Genomic DNA, 18,337 nt, shown 5'->3' with positions numbered 1-18,337 from the left:
TACCTCACAGTGCCAGGGACCTCGGTTCGATCCCACCCTCAGGCGACCGGCTGTGTGGTGTTTGCACATTCTCCCCATGTTTCCTCCCACAGTCCAGAGGTGTGTGGGTTAAGCTGGATTGGCCATGTTATAGCGTCCAGGGATGTGTAGGCTAGGTGCATTAGCCAGGGGGAATGCAGGATTACAGGGATAGGGTGGGATGCTGTTCGGAAGGTTGGTGTGCGTTTGTTGAGCCGAATGGCCTATTTCCACTCTGTAGGGATTCTATTGAAGACTTATACAATTAAAAGTAAGGCCTTGGGCTGTGTTGTAGAACAGAGAGACCCAGGGATTCAGATACATAAGGTTTTTGAAGTTTCCGTCACATGTCGATAGGGTGGTTAAGAAGGCGTTTGGCATACTCAGACCTTTGAGTACAGGAGTTGGGACGTCTTGTTGAGGTTGTACAGGACATGTTGAAGTCTTTTCTAGAGTATTGTGTCCAGTTCTGGTCTCCCTGTTATAGGAAGGATAGTATTAAACTAGAGAGGGTTCAGATGAGATTTACCAGGATGTTGCCAGGAATGGAGAGTTTGAGTTATAAGGAGAGGCTGGATAGGCTGGAACCTAATTCACTGATTTGATTTGCTTATATTAATTATAATCACATGTACCTAAGTACAGTGAAAAGTTTTGTTTTGCAAGCAGATCATAGCAAACAAGGACATACAGATGATAGGGTGCTTAGACAGAGCGAGGCAGACAGGCTATACTGCATGGGAGGTGTGCAAAGACAGATCAGTGTTATTTGAAGTTAGACAGTCCATTCATTAATCCACTAACAATTAGGAAGAAGCTGTATTTGAACCTGTTAGTGCCAGTGCTCAAACATCAGTGCCTTCTGCCTGACGGAAGTTGTTGTAGAAGAGCGTTACCTGGGGGGAAGGAGTAGAAGGTTCATGGGTGACCTTATAGAGGTTTATACAATCAGATAAGATGAATGTCAGATGTCTTTTCCCTAGAGTGGGGATTTCAAGACTAGAAGGCATATTTTTTAAGTTGAGAGGAGAAAGATTTTAAAAAGACGTGAGGGGCAATTTTTTTTTGCACAGGGACTGGTTCGTGTGTGGAATGAAACTGATTAGATTAGATTCCCTACAGTATGGAAACAGGCCCTTTGGCCCAACATGTCCACACTGACCCTCTGAAGAGTAACCCACCCAGATGCCTACATTTATCCCTGTAAGCCACCTAACACTGTGGGCAATTTAGCACAGCCAATTCACCTAACCTGGGCATCTTTGGATTGTGGGAGACACGGGGATAATGTGCAAACTCCACACAGACTATTGCCTGAGGCAGGAATGGAACCCGGGTCCCTGGCGCTGTGAGGCAGCGGTGCTAACCACTGAACCAACATGCCACCCCCAAACTGCAGAGGAAGTGGTGGATGCGGGTACAGTTATGACATTTCAAAGACATTTGGATAAGGACATGAATAGGAAAGGGTTTGGAGGTACATGGGCCAGGAGCAGGCAGGTGGGTCGAGTTTAGTTTGGGATTATGTTTGGATCGAAGGATCTGTTTCCGTGCTGAATGACTCTATAAGTGACCAGGAAGGCGAATGGAATGGGAATGTTGGTGTTTATTGCAAAGGGAATGGAATATACAGGTAGGAAGGTTTCACTGCAGCTGTTCAGGGCCGTGGTGAGACCACATCTGAAAGAGTGTGTACAGCTTTGATCTCCTTACATGTGAAATGAGTACAGTTGCTTTTGATGCGGTTCAGAGAAAGTTCACAACTCATTCCTGGGACTTATGTTGTGAAGAGAGTTTGAAAACTTCTCGTTGGAATGAGAGTTTGGCTCAATGAAATATTAACGAGTTTGACGGGCCTGGTTAAGATAGAAATGTGTAGGGAGAGCCCTCTTAACGGAGGAGAATAAAGTTAGGCAGGGCTGGGTCAGGACCTAGGTATAAAGGGGGCTGCAGAATTGGGCTGTTTGAACACTTGGAGGGGTCAAACAAACTAGAAATTCCACAGGAGCAAAATTAGGTCATGCGGCCCATCCAGGTTTGCTCCACCACTCTATCATGGTTGATGTGTTTCTCAACCCCAATTTCCTGCCTTCACCTGTAACCCTTGAACCCATCAAGCACCCACCTATCTCTGTCTTAAATGACTTGGCCTCCACAGCCCTCTGTGGCAATGAGTTCCACACATTCACCCCACGCCGGCTGAAGAAATTCCTCCTCATCTCAGTTCCTTCACTCTGAGGCTATGCCCTCGGGTCCTAGACTCTCCTACTGGTGGAAACATCTTCCCCACGTCCACTCTATCCAGAGTTCTCAGTATTCGGTAAGTTTCAAACAGATCCATAACCCCCTCCCCCCACCCATCTTTCTAAACTCCGTACAGACCCAAATGCAGATTCAGAGTCCTCACTTGACAAGGCCTTCACCCCAGGATCATTCTCACAATCTTTTCCTGGACCTCCCACAACATTCCTTCCTTAGACACCGGGCCGAAAACTGCTCAGAATATTCCAGATGCATTCTGACCAGAGCCTTATACAGTCTCAGCAGTACATCGCTGCCCTTGTATTCTAACTCTTAACCTTGGTGTCACTTCAGAAAGACGAAATAGGAGGGACAGTGTTTGAATCAATTTGAAAAGAAGTAATGTCCAACGTTATCCTTGTACTTTGTTTCCCTTTGTTTCCATTCCCTGCTCCTAGTTCCTATGTCCTGCTCCTAGTTCCTATGTTCTATTAAGGGATACAGTGAGAGCGGGTATGTGGAGCTGGGTCCATGAAAAGATGAGTCATGAACGTATTGAATGGTGGGACAGGCTCAGAGGGCCAGAGGGCCTACTCCTGCTCCTAGTTCTTATATTCTTCTATGGAACCTGTTGGGTCATTGATCAGAGTCTTCGTGGACAATCCATTGTTGCGCACTGGGAGACTGCTGGATCACGGGTGGGTGTACAGGCAGTCACAGAGCAGAAAGCAGACGGGTAACTCAGGGAGTAAGGCTTGAGACCACATGGCCTTGGGAGGGGGGGGGGGGGGGTGGTAGTGTCCGTATGTCAAAGTTAGAAACTCCGGTTTAAGTCCCACTCAATGCCTAAGGAAGGTGTGTCACAACACTGCCTATTAAATCTTTCTGAAGTTTCACACAACAGTGTCCTCATGACTAAAAAAGAAACCATATGCTGATTTTTACCTTGAGTAGGTGTCACCCGCATTCCAAGTACCTACTGTGTACAGAGTTTGACAGAAGTACATAGAGAGGGGCATAACATGCAAACATTCATAGGGGTGGCACGGTGGCTCAGTGGTTAGCACTGCAGCCTCACAGCACCAGAGACCCGGGTTCGACTGTCTGTGTGGAGTTTGCACATTCTCCCCGTGTCTGCATAGGTTTCCTCCGGGTGCTCCGAATTCTTCACGCAATCCAGAGGTGTGCAGGTTAGGGTGGATTGGCCGTGATATAGTGTCCAGGGATGTGTGGGTTAGCCATGGGAAGTGCAGGGTTACAGAGAAGGATGGGTGCTGCTCAGAGAGTTGATGTGGACCTGTTGGGCTGAATGGCCTGTTTCCACACTGTCGGGGATTCAGTGACGGTACAAGATTGCAGTTCTGGGATAACGTGAAGAAACTAGAGCTGTAGTTCTTAAAGCAGAGAGGGCTAAAAGGAAAAACTCAGCAGGTCTGGCAGCATCTGTGGAGAGAAAGCAGAGTTAACATTTCGAATCCCAGATGACTCATCTTTGGACTTGAATAGAATTGCAGAGCTGACGGAGATTTGGAATAAGCTGGAATCTCATACAAAGTACAATCACATTGGTGCAGAAAACACCCCTTTGGTCCATCGATTCTGTGCTAGCCTATCGATACCAATCCCATGTTCCAGTCTTAAATAAGAGAACATTTCAAGTGCTTGCACAGATGAGGCTTCCGGTCTCTACTACCCTCCTACTCTCTTCGAATGAGCTGGCACGGGCCGAATGGCCTCTTTCTGTGATTCTACACGAGTGGTTCTGGGAACAGTTTTCAGATGCACGGGTGGTCCACCTTTATAGTAGGGCACTGACCAAGGAAGGATTGCTCAGGAAAATGACCTGTTCTCCGTGCAGGTGACCGGCTGACCTTTGACCTCACCTGAAGGGTGACATTTCCGTCCCTGCAGCATTCCCACATGACTCCATTGTTGTGTGGTCTTAGCTCCTTAAGCATCTGCAACTGTGATGGTGGGGGAGTTGGGGGGGAGGACGTGATAAATGGCGCTGGGTGCACAGGAACCGTCACAGCTACGGTCATCTCAGTACCAAAGTGCAGACAATGCCTGTGCAAGCCATTTCTATAGATCAATGCTTTAAGGCATAGGCCTCTGCTCTCACTTCAGCCAGAGTGATATGTCCCAAGCTTCATCTACAGTTCATTCTTTCTGCTCCTGAGACCAGGACGATGTTTTCGGGTCAGGGCCAGTTTGAGATATCGTTCCAATTACAGTGAGAGAGAGAGAGAGAGAGAGACCATTTAGTCCATCATTGACCCTTCGAAAAGCACCCCACCCTGACCCAGCCCTCTATAACCCTACATTTCCCCATGGCTGATCCACCTAACCTGCACATCAATGGACACTACGGGGAAATTTAGCACGGCCAATCCACCCTAACCTGCACATCCCTGGGCACTATGGGACAATTTAGCACGGCCAATCCACCCTAACCTTCACATGTTCGGACTGTGGGAGGAGACCGGAGCACCCAGAGGAACCCCATGCAGACACGGGGAGAACATGCAAGCTCCACACGAGGGTCAGATCGAACACAGGTCCCTAGCTCTGTGAGGCAGCAGTGCTAACCACTGAGCCACTGTGCCATCTTGTATATAGGTGTACAGCCTATAGACTTGCATCAGAACCTTTAAGGATCTAGGTGGTATGGACTATGGTGAGATTTGTGACTGAATTGTGAAAGAAAATGTTCCAGAGTAAAGCTTACTCTGCACTGTCCCCCATCAAACACTTCCAGGTCAGAGACAGCACTGGGTTAGATACAGAGTAAAGCTCCCTTTGCACTGTTCCCATCAAACACTTCCAGGTCAGGGACAGCACTGGGTTAGATATAGAGTAAAGCTCCCTCTACACTGTCCCCATCAAACACTCCCCAGGACAGGGACAGCACGGGGTTAGATACAGAGTAAAGCTCTTTCCACACTGTCCCCCCATCAAACACTCCCAGGACAGGAGCAGCGATGGGGTTAGATATGGAATAAAGCTTCTTCTACATCGCCACCATTAAATGAGCTGGAATTATGTTTTAAGAAACATTTGTGATCTCTCCTTGCAGTGTGGAATGCAAACTGTTTGGAACGGAGGTTACGCGAGGCAAATGAAAGGCTAAATGCAACATGATATTACTTTTAAAAGCCAGCACATCGCTATGTAATGTACAAATTACAATCCCAAGGCTCTGCTCAGAGTTTTAATCCAATGATTTGGTTCTTCACTGCATCAGTGGGATCCTCAAACTTTAAGCTCAATCCTGAAGCCCGCTCCTGATCGGTATCTCCCTGGAAACATTTGCGGCAAACATTGAGGCCAAAGCTTTTGCTTGCTGTAGGTCTTCACTCGCTGAGCTGACATCCCTCAGGAACCTGATGTGGTTCTGCTGTGTGAATATGTGGAATCCATTCTGAACCCAGAGGGTCACTCACATTCTGTCAAAGGTAAACAGCGCAGAAAGGAGTTGGTGGAACGTTCCGGAAGGTGCTGTGTTCCGTGATAAAACTGAGGGCCTTTGATAGTGGCTCCAATTGCAACAGAGTTGCCAATGTAATCTTTGCTCTGAACTGGTTGGACTAGAATCAAAATGGTCCCGAGCTGACTTGATAATCTCTTCCATTTCCTGTTTCCTTTCGCTTCCTGGTGCCAAATGAGCCCCAGTTAACCAGTCTCGTAGCTATTCATGCTCCTCCATCTTCCGGATCATACCGGGGTAGGGATGCTCAGGAACCCCATCGGCACCACCACGCACGCACGCGCGCGCGCGCACACACACACACACACACACACACCCCCTGGGCAAAGCGAGGTGAAGTCCCAATTCCCCAGTTCCTTTCGCCACCTCGCTAGCACCCAAAGTGTCGCAGCCAATGAAGTATTTGCTCTTGTGATGTAGCAAACAGGCAGCCAATCAGCACACAGCAAACGTCCAACAAATTGCAACAACGTGGGCATCTCTTTTCGATGGTTGTTGGTTGAGAATTGCTCCCTGACTCCAGCGTGGATGACCCCAGTTCATCTTCACAATGGTTCACTGAGGCCCACCCGTGGGGAGCTTGTTTTATTATCACTTCTATGAAAAGGGGTAATGTTTGTCTGAAGCGCCTTCCCCTGAGCTCTCCAGGAATGTCATGAGGTGGAGGAGCTGGTGTTGGACTGGGCTGAACAAAGTTAAAAATCCCACAACGCCAGGTTATAGTCCAACAGGTTTATTTGGAAGCACTAGCTTTTGGGGGCTGCTCCGTCATCAGATGGAGGAGCAGCACTCCGAAAGCTAGTGCTTCCAAAAAAACCCGTTGGACTATAACCTTGTGTTGAGTGATTTTAACTTTGTCCTCTCCTGGAGTGGAAGACTGTTTGAATTCAAAAGGGGGTTGTGGTTGAGATTTTGCATGAGGGTGATGTCTCTCACACACACATTTGCACACTCTCACGTTCACTTACACACACAAGACCCTCACACTAATACACACACACACACACACACACACACACACACACACTTGCACACATATATGCGCACCCTTCATACTCAGATTCACGCAAACACACACACACATACACATAGATTCACAAAATAGTGGGCGGCACAGTGGTTAGCACTGCTGCCTCACAGCGCCTGAGACCCGGGTTCAATTCCCGACTCAGGCGACTGTGTGGAGTTTGCACGTTCTCCCCGTGTCTGCGTGGGTTTCCTCCGGGCGCTCCGGTTTCCTCCCACAGTCCAAAGATGTGCGGGTCAGGTGAATTGGCCATGCTAAATTGCCCGTAGTGTTAGGTAGGGGTAAATGTAGGGGTACGGGTGGGTTGCGCTTCGACGGGTCGGTGTGGACTTGTTGGGCCGAAGGGCCTGTTTCCACACTGTAAGTAATCTAATCTAAAAAAAATCAGACACTCGCACAAACTCGGACACACAACTTCTCTCACACATTCACACACACACAGATTATACTCACCCAGAAGCACATTCACACACACACACACACACACATTCACACACACACACACACACATTCACACACACACACACACACACACACACAACTATTATCACAAACTTCCACAGTCTCTCTCACAATTCATACACTCACCCAGAAACACACATATTATCACATACATTCACACACTCACACAAACTTGCACACACAGTCTCTCTCTCAATCATTCACACTCACATACACTCACCCAGAAACACACACATGCAAATGATCACATACAAACACACATATTTGCACACTCATACATTCACACAAACTTCTACACACACACTCTCTGTCATACATTGACACACGCTCACCCAGAAACACACACATTTACACACACACACGTTCACATACTCATACACTCACAAACTTGCACCCACTCTCTCACACATCCACACACACTCACCCAGAAACGCACATACTCTCACCCAAACACAGTCTCAAACACACACTCACACTGACACACACAAGCTCGCACTGACACATACACGCTCACTCTCACACCCACACACCTTCTCTCTCACACTCACACATACCTCTGGATCACTTGAAGCATGACACTGCACTGGAAGGATGTTTGTCTGCTGTAAACATGAAGCTTATATGAGCCTGGCACCTATGTACCTGAGGGATGGGAGCTTTGCGCACTGTAGTTACTGTAATAAATGTCTGTTGGACCCTTCAATACCATGCGGTTTATGCCAGGTTTCTTATGTTATGGGAGATGACATCAGCATTGCCACATCTGACAAAACCCTCCAGTTGGAGGGAAACCTCATGCCAGGCCGTGTGGCCAACGCGGAGGGTGCATCTCGGCGTACCCTTCATCAGCTGGTATGACCGACATGAAATTTTAATTCTCTGTGCGTGTGCATCATGCCAAATCCCCAAGATACCACCCGAATGATGGTCATCAGAGCCATCAATGGCCCTTTCAGTCACTGTCAAGGATCCTACAAAATACCAAATAATGTTTCACAACCTTGTTTATTTTATTTGGCTCCAGTTATTGTATTTATTGAATCCAGATGGCCTCAACACAGAAGGTTTAGAAATTTACAGCTGCGTCAGAAATGTTGTTAAATCATTTTGTTGCCACTTTTCGACCACATATGTATCTAGCAGAGCTCCCGGCTCTCCCAAAATATAATCTCTTTCATGGTTGGCCATCTGGAATGTGGTTGGGTCCTGTTTCCAGGAATCGGAAACACTAATCTTTTGATCTAGTGACAAAATAACGTGGAAGTAGCGGCCTGCTACTTTCAAAATAAAAGGTAAAGAAGGTATGGGCGCTTCTCTCGGTCTGGGAACAGAGTGCAAAAGGAAGGAGGGCCTCAGCGTATTAGAAAATAAAATGGCCGACAAAATCTCAGTTGGACACAGTCTACATTAAATTTGGAAATTTGGATCGACTGTCCAGATAGCACCTTGCTCATTCAGGATTAAAACTAGGTCAACCTAGGCACATGGTGTCTCTTAAGAAGGCAATCCACAAATGGGTCCATTTGTGACAACGTTATTGGAACTTTCTGGAATTAAGACATAGCTCAATGGCTGAACCTCTGATGTTTGTTATATGAGAAGGCAGTGGCTTAGTGGTATTATTGCTGAAAATGTGTTGCTAGAAAAGTGCAGCAGGTCAGGCAGCATCCAAGGAGCAGGAGAATCGATGTTTCGGGCATGATGGGACTGGACAATTTGACGCAAGGAGGATGCTTCCCCTGAGTCATAGATTCTCCTGCTCCTTGGATGCTGCCTGACCTGCTGCGCTTTTCCAGCAACACATTCTCAGCTCTGATCTCCACCATCTGCAGTCCTCACTTTCTCCTGGTATTATTGCTGGCCGATTAACGCAGAGACCCAGATAATGCCCGGGCACCCGGGTTCAAATCCCACCACAGCAGATAGTGGAATTTGAATTGAATTTAGCAAAAAAACTCTAGAATTAAGAATCCATTGATGATTTGATTGTTGGGGAAAACCACTCTGGTTCACTAATGTCATGCCATGACAAGCCAGGCCTGTCCAATGCTTCCTCAGAAGGCTACCCAACCATCCGTTCTGGGTAGTAGTTTGGCCAACCTTTTTTGAATGTCTCCAACATATACATTCTCCATTCAACATGGAGACCATTACTGTACTCTGGATGTTGTCTTCTTATGTAACTGAAGCATCGCCTCTCTATATCTGTATTCAGCTCAGAAGAGGAGAGTTGGAGATGTGTTATTGGGGATGTCCGCTTTCAGTGAGTGGTTGCACAGTCTGGCTGTGGGAAGCCCTTAGAGTCATACAGCATGGAAACAGGCCCTTTGGCCCAACTCATTCATGCTGACCAAGATTCCTAAATGGAACTAGTCCTATTTGCTTGCAGTTTGGCCCATATCCCTCTAAACTCTTCCTAACCATGTACTCATCCAGGTGCCTTTTAAATGTTATCGTTGTACCAGCCTCCACCATTTCCTCTGGCAGCTCATTCCATACACACACCACCCTCTGGATGAAAAAGTTGTCCCTTTTGATGCTTACCTTATTCCTTTATTTTTCTGCTTATTCTATGAAATAATGCTTAACTTTTTTCACAGAGAGGGTGTGCGGAATGAATTTCCTGAGGAACTACTGGATGCGGATAGACTTCAACGTTTAAAAGACATTTGGATAAGTCCATGAATAGGAAAGGGTTTGGAGGGAAATGGGCCAGGAGCAGGCAGGCGGGACTGGTTTAGTCGAGGATTATAGTCAGCATGGACTGGTTGGACCGAAGGGTCTGTTTCTGTGTTTTTTGAATCCATGACTCCTTGAGAGCCACCTTGCAGGAGCCCTGGAGCTGTGTTTGGGTCTCGGCCCAGTGAAGATGAATTCTATTTCAGTACTTCCTTTTTAATCTTTACGTATTTCAAAATGGTGCCAGATTGTGGCAACAAAACATTTCTTGCTGTATCTCCCCTGATCTATAAATAAAATAATTCATGGTGGCACAGTGGCTCAGTGGTTAGCACTGCTGCCTCATAGCACCAGGGGCCTGGGTTTGTTTCCACCCTTGGGCAACTATCTGTGTGGAGTTTCTCCCTGTATCTGCGTGGGTTTCCTCCGGGTGTTCCAGTTTCCTCCCACAATCCAAAGACATGCAGGTTAGGGTGGATTGGCCGTGCTAAATTGTCCCATAGTGCTGAGGGATGTGCAGGTTAGGGTGGATTGGCCGTGCTAAATTGTCCCATAGTGCCCAGGGATGTGCAGGTTAGGGTGGATTGGCCGTGCTAAATTGTCCCATAGTGCTGAGGGATGTGCAGGTTAGGGTGGATTGGCCGTGCTAAATTGTCCCATAGTGTCCAGGGATGTGCAGGTTAGGGTGGATTGGCTGTGCTAAATTGTCCCATAGTGCCCAGGGATGTGCAGGTTAGGGTGGATTGGCCGTGCTAAATTGTCCCATAGTGCCCAGGGATGTGCAGGTTAGGGTGGATTGGCCATGCTAAATTGTCCCATAGTGCCCAGGGATGTGCACGTTAGGGTGGATTGGCTGTGCTAAATTGTCCCATAGTGCCCAGGGATGTGCAGGTTAGGGTGGATTGGTTGTGCAAAATTGTCCCATAGTGCCCAGGGATGTGCAGGTTAGGGTGGGTTGGCCGTGCTAAATTGTCCCATAGTGCCCAGGGATGTGCAGGTTAGGGTGGATTGGCCTTGGCAAATTGTCCCATAGTGTCCAGGGATGTGCAGGTTAGGGTGGATTGGCCGTGCTAAATTGTCCCATAGTGCTGAGGAATGTGCAGGTTAGGGTGGGTTGGCCGTGCTAAATTGTCCCATAGTGCCCAGGGATGTGCAGGTTAGGGTGGATTGGCCATGCTAAATTGTCCCATAGTGCCCAGGGATGTGCAGGTTAGGGTGGATTGGTTGTGCAAAATTGTCCCATAGTTTTAGGTGCATTAGTCAGGGGTGTATATGGGGTGGGGGGAATGGGTCTGGGTGGGTTACTCTTTGGAGGATCGGTGTGGACTTGTTGTGCCAAGGTGCCTGTTTCCATACTGTAGGGAATCTAATCTATGACTCAGGGGAAGCATCCTCCTTGCGTCGAATTGTCCAGCCCCATTAGAAATTGGTGCATTATAATCAGATCTCATCCTTCTAAGCAAGTGAATCCAGGCCTAATTGATCCCCTCCCTCACCATTCTGCTTTGTAGCTATGAGATGTCAATGGGTTTGATTTACCCTTTTGTTATTTTGGGACGTGAGTTCTTCATTTCAAAGGCACTCTTTCTGAGGCACAGATTTGCTCCTCGTCCCAATGCCAGAAAATTATGGATTTTAATTTGTGCTACAAAGAGCTTTAAGTACTCTGTGTGTCTTTCAGTTACCCTTGCTTCCTGTCAATTAAGTACTTCCTCACAGTGAAAGTGCTTAATAGTATATTAAAAAAAAACTTGGCCTGTGTTTTTCCCGAAAGCCTGATCTTTGACATTGCCTGGATCAGTGAGCGCTTTTGTGGGTGACTGAAAGGAATCTCGGTAGGCCTCATTTTTTTTTATAGCTAACTTCTGTAACAGGAAAATGGCTTTGTTTCGGTCAGAGATTTTCTGCCGCAGAGGTCTAATTAGACCCTGGTCTCCAAGGAACCTTCCGGAGTGCAGTCTCTGAAAGAGCACTTTTCAGGATGTAATGATTTGTCTAATTTCCCCTTATCGCTTTTTCTTGGAGGCCTCGTTAGCCTGCGACAACATGGCTGACTTGCTGCAAATGCTGCCTTTTTAGGCCTACGAACCAACTGGATTTCTGGGACCGCCAGCCTTGAGGTTTCTCAAAATGAAAACAGACGCCAATTAAGGGCTGTTTTCAACTAACAACCCCCCAGTTCCTTCTCCAGCCTATTTCCACCTCACTCTAACCCTACCTCAGCTCCTCTGTTGTTGGAACACCCATTCATGTCTTTGTTCCTTTTAAATTGAACTATTCTGGTATCCTATGACTCTCACCTTACATTAACTTGGCCTGATCCCAAACTCTGCTGCCTTCTCATTAGTACACAACATGTCCCTTCATTCACACTTGCATTTTTCAACACAGAAACAAACACAAGACTTATACAGTTAAAAACAGGGCCTTGGGTAGTGTTGTAGAACCTAGAGGTTCAGGTACATAATTCTTTGAAGTTTGCATCTCTACAGACAGGATGATTAAGAAGGTGTTCAGCACGCTTACCTTCATTGCTCAGAGCTTTTGAGTGTAGGAGCTGGGACATCATGGTGAGGACGCACAGGACATTGGTGAGGCCTCTTCTGGAATTTAGTCGCCCTGTTATAGGAAGGATATTATTAAGTTGGAGAGGGTTCTGAAGAGGTTTACCAGGATGTTGCCAGAAATGAAGGGTTTGAGTTATGAGGAGAGGCTGGATAGGCTGGGACTTTTTTCACTGGAGCGTAGGAGGTTGAGGGGTGACCTGTTAGAGGTTTATAAAATCCTGAGAGATATAGATAAGATGAATGGCAGGTGTTATTTCCTTACAGCAGGGGGGGTTGGAAGACTAAGGGGCACATTTTTAAGGCGAGAGGAGAAAGACGTTAAAAAGACATGGGGTGCAATTTTCACTCAGAGAGTGGTTCATGTCTAGAAATGAACTTCCAGAGGAGGTGGTGGGTGCAGGTACAGTTACAACATTTAAAAAACATTGAGATAAGTTCATGAATAAGAAATGTTTGGCGGGATGCGGGCCAGGAGCAGGCAGGTGGGACCAGTTTAGTTTGGGATCATGGTCGGTATGGACTGGTTGGACCGAAGGGTGTGTTTCTGTGTTGTGTGATTCATCCTAATCGGACAACACCTTCACTTTAAAGACTTAGCTACCTACCTACAAGGGGAAACAGTAGTCTCGTGGTATTACAACCAGACTATTAATTCAGAGACGGAAAACAGAAATTTGTTGGAGAAACTCAGCAGGTCTAGCAGTATCCGTGGAGAGAAAGCGGTCAACATTTGACATCTGGAACATTTCTGAAGAAGGGTCACTGGACTTGAAACACTAACTCAGCTTTCTCTCTCCATAGCTGCTGCCAGACCTGCTGAGTTTCTCCAGCACTTTCTGTTTTTGCCTCAGGTTTCCAGCAACCACAGGTCTTCATTTTGGGTAAATCCAGAGACCGAGGTAAATGTGTTTGGGGCCTGGGTTCAAATCCCGCCATGACAGATGGTGGATTTGAATTCAATGAAAATCTGGAATGAAGGTTCTAATGGTGACCATGAAACCATTGGCAATTGTCAGAAAAAGCCCATTATCTGGTTCACTAACTTCCTTTATGGAAGGGAACCCTATACTTGGTCTGGCCTACCTGTGACTCCAGACCTATAGTAATGTGGTTGGCTCTTAACTGCCCTCTGGGTAACTAAGGATGAGTAATATATGCTGGACTGGTCAATGACACCCACATCCTGTGAATGGATTTGACAAAAAGAAACAAGTGATCCTTAATAGAATGGATATTAATTCAGAGCGAAGGTGAAAGAGGTTGCTCTTGAAATGGCTGACTGATGATGGACTGCCCACAATTCCCATGGTGCACTGCAGCAACTTGCCGAGGCACCTTCAACAGCACATTCTAAACCCGCAACCTCTAACCCCTAGAGCAGGTTGCCTGAGGGTGACAGCTGCCCCAGGAATAGGTATAGGATCCTACATGACCCCTTAGACTTTGATCCAAATGCCTAGTACAACTGGGAAACCTTTGATGCTTCTTGTTTTAAAAGTGAGGCTAAGGATGGATTTAAAAAAATATACTTAAGAGCTACTTTGGGTGTCACGGTGGTTCAGTGGTCAGCACTGCTGCCTCACAGCGCCAGGGACCTAGGCTTGATACCACCCTTGGGCGGTTGTCTGTGTCGAGTTTGCACATTCTTCCTGTGTCTGCGTGGATTTTCTCCGGGTGCTCTGGTTTCCTCCCATAGTCCAAAGGTGTGTAGGTTCAGGTGGATTGGCCATGCTAAATTGCCCCGTAGTGTCCAGGGATGTGCGGGTTTGGTGAGTTAACCATGGGGAATGCACGGTTAGTGGGATAGTGTGGGTCTGAGTGGGATGCTCTTCAGAGCCCCGGTGATGGGCTGAATGGCCTGCTATATAGGAGATTCTACAAGAGGTAGGGACAGGGTAGGCAGCGGAGAAACTGTTCCCATGGAGACAGGGGTCGTGGTGAACATCTGGGAGGCATTCAAGATGGTGTTGGCAGCCATTTTGAAAATGAAAAGATGGGTGAGAATACAGGAAATTGGCGCTGGGGTGCGTTGCTCATTTGAGGGGCTGGTACTGATGCACTGACCTCCTTCCGCACCCAAACCATCCTGTGATGTTGGCATTCAGTCATCATTGGGGAGTGGGGGTGGGGGGGGGTGGGAGGGAAGGTGAAATCTGGAACCGCCATAGATTGACAGCACTGATGGAACATTGACTGCAACAGCTCATAATAAGCGGGGAGAGGTATAAGCTCTCAATACAACGTGCTACAAACACTGACCTTCACAGTGACACCCCCATCTGGAGAATAAAGGAATGGAAAATGAAAAACGTACCCTCCCACATTCTCAGACTCAAATACTTGAAAAAGTGCAGATCAGCTTGTTCTTGGATCAGGATCAGAGGCTTCAGGGTTGGATCCGGATCAGCAAGACAGATTGAAGACGCTGGACAAAGAATGATCTGGTTCATTGGAATCCTTCCTTGGATTACATCTCTGACTGGAGGAGCTCTTGTTACAAATGTTTTCCAATTACCGCAAACATTCTGGATCCAGACCACAAGCGGCCACAGCTGCTCAAAGCTAGCAGCAGCTTGTACTGGGGAGCAGGACTGCTACCTGACTCTGTACGATTTGTCACGAAGGAGGTCAGTGCTCAGTCTAAAATGCTTCCCGTTTCGTGGGCAAGGTATCAAACACTCTCTGGGCAGCATGAGGTTAGACACACAGAGTAAAACTTCCTCTACACTGTCCTCCATCAAACACTCCCCAGGACAGGGACAGCACGGGGTTATATACAGAGTAAAGCTGCCTCTGCACTGTCCCCCATCAAACACTCCCAGGACAGGGACAGCATGGGGTGAGATACAGAGTAAAGCTCCCTCTACACTGTCCCCCATCAAACACTCCCAGGACAGGGACAGCATGTGGTTAGATAAAGAGTAAAGCAACCTCTACACTGTCCTCCATCAAACACTCCCAGGATAGGGACAGCACGGGGTTAGAAAAAGAGTAAAGCTCCCTCTACACTGTCCCCCATCAAACACTCCCCAGAACAGGGACAGCATGGGGTTAGATACAGAGTAAAGCTCCCTCTACACTGTCCCCTATCAAACACTCCCAGGACAGGGACAGCATGGGGTTAGATACAGAGTAAAGCTCCCTCTACATTGTCCCCTATCAAACACTCCCAGGACAGGGACAGCACGGGGTTAGATACAGAGTAAAGCTCCCTCTACACTGTCCCCTATCAAACACTCCCAGGACAGGGACAGCACGGGGTTAGATACAGAGTAAAGCTCCCTCTACACTGTTGCCATCAAATATTCCCTGGTCAGGTAAGCACATGGTTAGATATGGAGTATTTCTTATAGAGTTATACAGCATGGAAACAGACCTGACGGCCCATCTCGTCAATGCTGACAAGGTTTCTCTAACTGAACGAGTCCCATTTGCCAGCATTTGACCCATATTCCTCTGAACCCTTCCTATTTGTGTTCCTGTCCAAATGTCTTTTAAACGTTGTAACTGTATCTGCATCTACCACTTCCTCTGACAGCTCATTCCACACACTCAGGTCTCTTTTAAATCTTTGTCCTCTCACCTCAAACTTACATCCTCTAATATTGAACACCCCTACTCTCGAGAAAAGACCTTTGCTATTCATCTTATCCATGCTACTTATGATTTTCTCAACCTCTGTAAGGTTATTCCTCAACCTCCTATGCTCTGGTGAAAAAGGTCCCAGCCTATCCAGCCTCTCCTTATAACTCAACCCCTCCAGTCCTGGTAACATCCTTATCAATCAATTTTGCCCCCATTCCAATTTAATAATATCCTTCCTATAGCAGGCCAATCAGAGCAGTATGCCATATTCCACAAGTGGCCTCAACATTGTCCTGTACAATCACAACATGACGCCCAAATATGTGTATGTCATGGTCTGAGGAATGAAGGCGAGCGTGCCAAACACCTTCTTAACCACCCTGTCTACTTGTGACACAAAGTCACATACAGAGTCAGTGTTTATTCAGCAGGGTTAGGGTCACTCACTGTGTAACCGTACAGAGTCAGTGTTTATTCAGCAGGGTAAGGGTCACTCACTGTGTAACTGTACAGAGTCAGTGTTTATTCAGCAGGGTAAGGGTCGCTCACTGTGTAACCGTGCACTGTCAGTGTTTATTCAGCAGGTTAAGGGTCACTCACTGTGTAACTGTACAGAGTCAGTGTTTATACAGCAGGGTAAGGGTCACTTACTGTATAAACATACAGAGTCAGTGTTTATTCAGCAGGGTAAGGGTCACTCACTGTGTAACTGTACACAGTCAGTGTTTATTCAGCAGGTTAAGGGTCACTCACTGTGTAACTGTACACAGTAAGTGTTTATTCAGCAGGTTAAAGGTCACTCACTGTGTAACTGTACAGAGTCAGTGTTTATACAGCAGGGTAAGGGTCACTCACTGTGTAACTGTACAGAGTCAGTGTTTATTCAGCAGGTTAAGGGTCACTCACTGTGTAACTGTACAGAGTCAGTGTTTATTCAGCAGGGTAAGGGTCACTCGCTGTGTAACTGTACAGAGTCAGTGTTTATCGAGCAGGGTAAGGGTCACTCACTGTGTAACCGTACGCAGTCAGTGTTTATTCAGCAGGTTAAGGGTCAGTCACTGTGTAACTGTACAGAGTCAGTGTTTATTCAGCAGGTTAAGGGTCACTCACTGTGTAACTGTACAGAGTCAGTGTTTATTCAGCAGGGTAAGGGTCACTCACTGTGTAACTGTACACTGTCAGTGTTTATTCAGCAGGGTAAGGGTCACTTACTGTATAAACATACAGAGTCAGTGTTTATTCAGCAGGGTAAGGGTCAGTCACTGTGTAACTGTACAGAGTCAGTGTTTATTCAGCAGGTTAAGGGTCACTCACTGTGTAACTGTACAGAGTCAGTGTTTATTCAGCAGGGTAAGGGTCACTCGCTGTGTAACTGTACACAGTCAGTGTTTATTCAGCAGGGTAAGGGTCATTTGCTGTGTAACTGTACACAGTAAGTGTTTATTCAGCAGGTTAAAGGTCACTCACTGTGTAACTGTACAGAGTCAGTGTTTATACAGCAGGGTAAGGGTCACTCACTGTGTAACTGTACAGAGTCAGTGTTTATTCAGCAGGGTAAGGGTCACTCACTGTGTAACCGTACAGAGTCAGTGTTTATTCAGCAGGGTTAGGGTCACTCACTGTGTAACTGTACGCAGTCAGAGTTTATTCAGCAGGTTAAGGGTCACTCACTGTGTAACTGTACAGAGTCAGTGTTTATTGAGCAGGGTAAGGGTCACTCGCTGTGTAACCGTACAGAGTCAGTGTTTATCGAGCAGAGTAAGGGTCACTCACTGTGTAACCGTACGCAGTCAGTGTTTATTCAGCACGGTAAGGGTCATTTGCTGTGTAACTGTTCACAGTCAGTGTTTATTCAGCAGGTTAAGGGTCACTCACTGTGTAACTGTACAGAGTCAGTGTTTATTCAGCAGGGTCAGGGTCACTCGCTGTATAAACGTACAGTGTCAGTGTTTATTGAGAAGGATAAAGGTCAGTCACTGTTTAAATGTCCAGAGTCAGTATTTATTCAACAGGGCAAGGGTTACTCGCTGTGTAATGTACAGACTCAGTGTTTATTCAGCAGGGTAAGGGTCACTCGCTGTCTAACATCTAACTCCACTCAGAGTGTAGATTCCCCTCTGTGTATCTGTACTGTGATTGTATTTTCATCATTGTGAAAGTTGCTTATTCTGCAACGTTAGAGAGTTCCTAACAGGACAAAATTTCCTTTGTCCTGGTCTTGACCTGATTATGTATCTCTATCTCCTCAACCTTTTTCTCAGGGGCTATTGT

General features: G+C 46.8%; 1 protein-coding gene across 3 annotated transcripts in view; it reads left to right on the top strand.

Annotated features, from left to right (window-relative positions):
- ltbp3 (latent transforming growth factor beta binding protein 3) overlaps positions 1–18,337 on the top strand; it is a 189,039-nt gene that overhangs the window by 72,720 nt on the left and 97,982 nt on the right. The gene's annotated exons all lie outside the window — the stretch shown is intronic.

This window comes from Hemiscyllium ocellatum, chromosome 46, assembly GCF_020745735.1.
Source record: "Hemiscyllium ocellatum isolate sHemOce1 chromosome 46, sHemOce1.pat.X.cur, whole genome shotgun sequence".
NCBI classification, from domain to species: domain Eukaryota; kingdom Metazoa; phylum Chordata; class Chondrichthyes; order Orectolobiformes; family Hemiscylliidae; genus Hemiscyllium; species Hemiscyllium ocellatum.
The sequence above is the reverse complement of the archived record's forward strand: the minus strand, read 5'-3'. Positions and strand labels throughout refer to the sequence as shown.